The 6,586-nt window shown below is 46.1% G+C and overlaps 2 non-coding genes across 2 annotated transcripts; one reads left to right on the top strand and one right to left on the bottom strand.

The window, feature by feature from the left end:
* Positions 1–72, bottom strand: trnac-gca (transfer RNA cysteine (anticodon GCA)). Its single transcript has one exon. It is a non-coding gene; the product is annotated as a tRNA-Cys (tRNA).
* Positions 73–6,298: 6,226 nt separating this feature from the next.
* trnav-uac (transfer RNA valine (anticodon UAC)) lies at positions 6,299–6,371 on the top strand. Its single transcript has one exon. It is a non-coding gene; the product is annotated as a tRNA-Val (tRNA).
* Positions 6,372–6,586: the final 215 nt, after the last annotated feature.

Raw genomic sequence — 6,586 nt, 5'->3', positions numbered from 1 at the left:
TGACCTTGACGTGATTTGAACACACAACCTTCTGATCTGCAGTCAGACACGCTACCGTTGCGCCACAAGGTCTACACAGGGAGTGTGAGATGTTCGTCTATATGAAGATTCCGCAATACAAGGGGCTTTAAAATCCCTGCCCATTACCACCAGGTATCAGAAGAAGCGCTCACCTGCCAGTCACCGTATGTTTTTGTTTAACTTTTGTGTTGTTTTCACGGGAAAGCATCATTAATTAACCCGTCATCTTCTTTTGTACAATGAAAGAAATGCTGACTGAGGGACAGTCGATACTTCAATCATTTGTTCTGTGCTTTGCATGTTAACTGTTCAACCATATCCCATTTTACACACTGTGTTTTAGGAGTCTGGTTCAAAATCCGCATCGCTGGCGACACTAGGAATCTGGTGCAACTTTTGTCAAATTTAACAGCACCGGTTATTCCGACACGCCAAAGTTCCCCAGTGGATCCATTTTCTCTCGCTAAAAGTTATCTATTTATTGGTGAAATAAAGAGCAATTAAGGAATAAGGGATTCCTTTTGCTAGGAGAATAAAGAGCAAATAAAAACAGCAAATGCTGGAAATTTCAGCAGGTCAGTTAGCATTTGCCAGGAAATAAGACTCACCTCCGCTTGTTCCCCTATTGGAAATTTCAACACAATGTTCTCGCCCGGCATCGAACCAGTGACTTTGCATATGTAAAGCAAACGTGATAACCACGACACTCGGGAAACCTCTGGCACAGTGACCTCAACAGACGGGAGCTGACCAGTGAGCTCCCTCTGTGCTGATCACCACTGATTTTTAATGTGGAAGCAAGTCATCCTCGACTCCGGGATTACCTAAGAAGAGAGGAGGATCAGGAATGTGTTGGCTCACCTGAAACAACTTCTGTCCCACACTGGAAGTTCTCAATCCTTCTCCTCCGCTGCCCTTTACAGAAATATCACGTGTTCACTTCCACATCCTCACAGTGGGGCCACAGAGGCTCCAACCGTCTCCCCGCGATCAGCGAACTCGCCCAGTTTGTAAAATTAAACCCGGGACATGTGTCCGGCAAAGGGCAGGAGAAGCGGGAGAGTGTGTAAGCTCATTCTGTAACAGATAGTAGTGGGTTATTAACGGCGATTACAGCAATCATTAATCCTCTCACACACCTCAATTATGTTTCTGCGATGAACTGATTGAGAATGGAAAGGGTTAATGCTCGGGATCTTAACCACTCAACCAGGGAACAGCTTCGATAATTTTTATAAATATAAAAATATATATTTATATATGAACCTGTATGTCAACGGCAAGCTGTCTAGACCTCATGGCACAACGGTCGTGAATCTAACTTTGAGCGAGAGAAATTGTTGCACAGTGACACCCATTTCATCTTTTATTCCCTTTTAAACACTAGAAACTGAGACAGGTGGAATAAATAGAGAAATAAAAGCACAGGGATACAGACAAGAGGAAGAGAGAAGGGGAAATACTGTCCCCACCCAGAACTAATGCAGAAACCCCACTGCTGCACTCGGGGTGGCCACCCACAGCCTGGATACACTAACGTCCCAACAGCTCATTGACTGTCGGAGTGGGATCGTGCGGCGCTTCAGAAGACAGGTCGAAAAAGCAAAGTCACTGATTCGGTCTCACGTGCTTCTCTAATCAAGAGCAGCCACACACAAAAACTTGCTTTTATAATGGCTATACCTTACCGTTATGATTGTCAAGCAGTTGGTTCATTGATCTAAAGGTGTGACTTTAGATGAGTCGAAGTTAAATGAAATTTGTGAGAAGTCCTGGGTTCCAATCCTGGACGAGTCCATTATTTTGCCGGCGAGTTTTGAAATTGCATAGAAATTTTGCAAAGGAAGACTTGCATTTCTGCAGTGCCTTTCAGGAACTCATGACGCCCCAAAGCGCTTTACAGCCATTGAGTTATGTTTGAAGTGTTATAGTGTGGGGAAAGATGTGCCCAAATCACCCCACACGAACCTCAACTCTTTACAAAGGAGTTTGGTGCAAATAATCAGGTGCCTCAGGGACTTGGACTTTCTTTGAATGAGTTCTGCTTGTACTTGCATTCAAGCTTGAAACAGCAACTGGGCTTCCATCTCACGGGAGCAGCGTGTAGCGGTTAGCGAGTAGGTGACGAGGTTTGGGGTTGATGTGCGTCACTTTCAATCTTTGAAATTTCACCAAGCAAAGAAATGGTGAATCCAACTGTCCCTGCAACCATTTAGTTCCCGTTTAATCACAGGAATATCCGCAGTCAGGAGCTGAAAAGGAATTCAAACCTAATAAGGCTTCGGGACAATCAGAATACTTTGTCACAGACAAGGCACCAGAAGGATGGAAGGTAGATCACACCGGTGTGGGAGAGCTGGTTGGCAGTGACATGGAAGTGTCTGCAGTGTGCGGGATCAGACTGCTTCCACACATCCACAATGAATGTCCCACCCTTTATTTGGGAAAAGTGCAACTGAGAGTGGACAAGTTCCAATTGATCGGAGCAATCTGAAGCTTTAACTGACGGACGCCCTGGTTTGGGATTTCTTGCAATATGCACTTGTGTCAGTCTCTGTGGCACAATGGGTTAGCGTGTTCGGTTGTTAACCAAAAAGTTGGTGGTTTAAGCCCTCTCAGGGACTTCAACTGTTTTCCCCGAGGATACTGTGCCGCACAGTTCCAGCTTGTCATTGTGTGCTTTGGTGTCACGAATATATTCTGCAAACATTGCCAGCTGTGCTGTTATCCAGTGAGTTCCCACTCCAATACTTTTATGAGCATTCAGTTCAAGTGTCGAGTTTGAGTGTATACAGAACTGAACATAGATATCAGAAAATTTAACAAGGCTGTGGGACATTGTGTTTTGTTAATATTGAAACATTAATACGAATAAATCAATTTTTTCTAATATTTAATTAAACGGGTTCTCAAAATGTTTCCGCCCAGTTTCGAACCAAAGATCATTCGCGGGTGAAGAAAATGTGACAACCACTACACTACGGAAACACTGCAATTGAAGTGATGTCAGGAACATAACCAGAGCTTTCACCTACACAGCTGGCCTACACTTCAGGAGCTGGTTTTATGAGAATAGAAATACGGTGCTATATTTAGGAAGTCTGTGAGTGTGGCAGGAATTGATCTCGTGTTTCCCAGACTTTACACATAGCAACAGGAGATGACCATTTAGCAGCAAGTGGTTCGGATCTGGAATGCACGATTTGAAAGTGTGGTGGAGGCAGACTCAATCTTATCTTTCAAACGGGAGTTGGATAAGTGTCTGAAGGAAAAACAATTGCAGGGCTACGTTAAAAGGGCGGGTGAGTGGGACTCGCTGAGAGTCGGCACGGGCTCGACGGGCCGAATGGCCTTCCGTGCTGTAACCATTCCATGATTCTATAAGTTAGCGGCACATTTCATAGTGTGGGTGGAAGCAGAACATTGCAAAGGGACATGGATTGAGTCGGCAAAACTAGAGGCATCTGATTCAGGAGATTCTGGTGAAGCGGAAATTCGGGAGTTTAATGACTTTGAAACGAACATTTTTGTTTTGTGCAGCTTCGGTCAGAGAAATTTTTTGCAGAAAGGGATGCAGCATTTCATCTTCTGTCTTAACACTTCTTTCTGGGTGTCGGGTCTCATTTCCTTTCGATGTTATTCTTCCAGAATGTATATTTTCTTTGGTGTTTCACAATAACCAGACCCTTGCTCTAAAGTCAGTCTCACTGTTTCCCCAGTCTCCTGTTGATGTTACCAGCAATGAACATTTTGAACCAGACCCCGAAAGCAGTGTGTAAAATGGTTTATGGTTTAAGAGTTAACTTGCAGAGCAGAGATAAATTATCCAATTATGGAATCTCCTTCAGTTAGAATTTCTTTATTTGTGCAAAAGAAGATCATCGGTTAATTAACGATGTATTCCCGTGAAAGCAACATAAAATGTAGTTAAAAAGTAATCAACAAACTTGGTGTTCGAACCCGAGAATCTGAGGTTAAAAATCTCACGCTGTATCAACTGAGCTCGCTGTGCTTCTGCTAAAGCAAACGTTTTTGTCACGGATTGCAGCCAGGCGCCTGTTGGCTCCGCCCCAGATGTTTAAACTTGATGTCGAAGAACTGCCAGGATCTTCTTGAATGGTGGACCAGGCTCGAGGGGCCGAATGGCCTACTCCAGCTCCTAATCCTTACATGTTTCTGATCATATGACCTTTCACAGGAGAACAATCTCGCCCTGAGCATGCATGAGGAGAAAGCTCCAGAAAATATTCCCACCCGGTGAGCTTTCGCGTGTGAGGCGAACGTGTTAACCGCGACACTGCGGAAACATCGCCACTTTCAGCACCCGGTCAGACAGAAATGTTAAGCGAGCAGGTGAACTGCTGAATCCCACTTTTAAGGAGCTGGTCGTGGTGCCAAGCAAATGAGTTTTGCTTAATGACTAAAAATAAGAAAAGGGATTTGAAACCGCGCTTTAAGAGCAGACTGCAAACTGAACGCAGCACCTTCGACGGCTCGGCCATCCAGACTGTAAGTTCATTTAAATTTTGAACATGTGTGTCTTGTGACATGAAGTAAATGAAGGCAATTGGCATATCTGTGCCTGACACCAGGGAAACAAACATTGGAGCAAGTGTCAGGTTATTGCCAAGCAGCAAAGAAGTTTGCAACTTTTGAAGAACAATGATCCCAACATGATTTGAATACACAGCTTTCTGATCGGGAGTCAGGCACACTACCGTTGCACCACGAGGTCTACAGTGCAAATTGTCCATGTTTGGAAACATGAAGGTTCCTGAAACACAGTTTCATTTACCCTGCATTGGTGCAATGAAAGGGCTTTAAAATCCCCGGCCACTCCCACCGTGGGTCAGACAGCATCAGAAGCAGTGCCCACCTGTCACTCACCCTCTCACGCCCGCTTTCATCACCTGCTGCCCGCGGACTGCAGCAAATCCAGTTCATCATCATCATAGGCAGTCCCTCGAAGACAGGATGACTTGCTTCCTCGCCAAAAAAGGATGAGTTCACAGGTGTTTCAATATTCCAGGCCCTGAAATGTATGTTGAAGGGTGGAAGATGCCTGTGCGTGGATTCTTTTAACGTGTGCTGGCCGTTGCACCCCAGCCATCACACAGGCTTGACAGAGCGAAGTATTCGTCCAGTGGCAAGGGTTAAACAAGACGACTGGAGACCAGCTCTGCTGCACGGACCCAGTGTGCACACATATCACAGTGTGGGCTGGTCTGTGCTGCCCCTGTGCCCCTGGGCCCCTGGCCCTGAACTCATGCCTCCCCTGGGCCCCGATCACATCCCTCCACAGTCTCTCGCCGCTCCTTTGTCCCGATCTCGCCGCTCCTGCTGTATCTGCCCACGCTCCAATCACTGACCTGGACCTTGATGACATCACACTTCGCTGCCGCCACCCTCCTGCACCAGCTCGCGCTGCTCCCTGGAGCAGTCTCCCGGGACCTCCAAGCTGCTCCCAGGGCCGCTCGCCGTTCCTTTTATGGCCCCGACCTGCCGCTGGTGTTCTCCCGTTAGTGTATCCAGGCTGTGGGTGGCCACCCCGAGCGCAGCAGAGGGGATTCTGCATTAGTTCTGGGTGGGGACAGTATCTTTCCCCTTCTCTCTTCCTCTTGTCTATATCCCTGTGCTTTTATTTCTCTATTTATTCCCCCTGTCTCAGTTTCTAGCGTTTAAAAGTGAACAAAAGATGAAATGGGTTTCATTGTGGAACAATTTACTTCACTCAAAGTTAGATGCACTGCTGTTCGCCATGAGGTCAAGGTAGCTAGCCGTTGATATTCAGGTTCTTATATAAATATATCAACATCTATCATAACTGTTCCCTGGTGGTCGAGGGGTTAAGATCTGCCGCACTGACGTGGTAACGATACTCGATCAATTCATCGCATAAAAATAATTGAGGTCTGTGAGACGATTAATAATTGCTGTAAGCACCATGAATACCAATACTTTCTGTGATAGACCGAGCTTACAGACTATCTGCCTTCTCCTGCCCTTTGCCGGGCACGTGTTCCGGGTTTAATTATACAAACTGGGTGAGTTCACTGATCGCGGGGAGACGGTAGGAGCCTCTGTGGCCCCACTGTGAGGATGTGGAAGTGAACACGGTGGCTGGGTGATCCGTGACATTTCTGTAAAGGGCAGTGGAGGAGAAGGATTGAGAACTTGCAATGTGGGACAGAAGTTGTTTCAGGTGAGCCTCCTCATTCCCGATCAGCAGAGGGAGCTCACTGGTCAACTCCCCTCTGTTGGGGCTGCTGTACCAGTGGTTCCTGTAGTGTAGTGGTTATCATGTTTGCTTTACACGCAAAAGGTCCCTGGTTCGATCCCAGGCAGAAACATTTTGTTTAAACTTGCCAAATGGGAACAATTGGAGGCGAGTTGAGTCTCCTGGCAAATGCTGCCTGATTTGCTGAGATTTGCAGAAACTGCTGTTTTTATTTGCTATTTATTCTCCTGGCAAAAGGGCTCCCTTAATCCTGAATTGCTCTTTATTTAACCAATAAATAGATAACTTTGAGTGAGAGAAAACGGATCCACCGGGGACCTTTCGCGT

The sequence above is a fragment of the Pristiophorus japonicus genome, unplaced genomic scaffold, assembly GCF_044704955.1.
Source record: "Pristiophorus japonicus isolate sPriJap1 unplaced genomic scaffold, sPriJap1.hap1 HAP1_SCAFFOLD_75, whole genome shotgun sequence".
In the NCBI taxonomy this organism is placed as follows: domain Eukaryota; kingdom Metazoa; phylum Chordata; class Chondrichthyes; family Pristiophoridae; genus Pristiophorus; species Pristiophorus japonicus.
The sequence above is the reverse complement of the archived record's forward strand: the minus strand, read 5'-3'. Positions and strand labels throughout refer to the sequence as shown.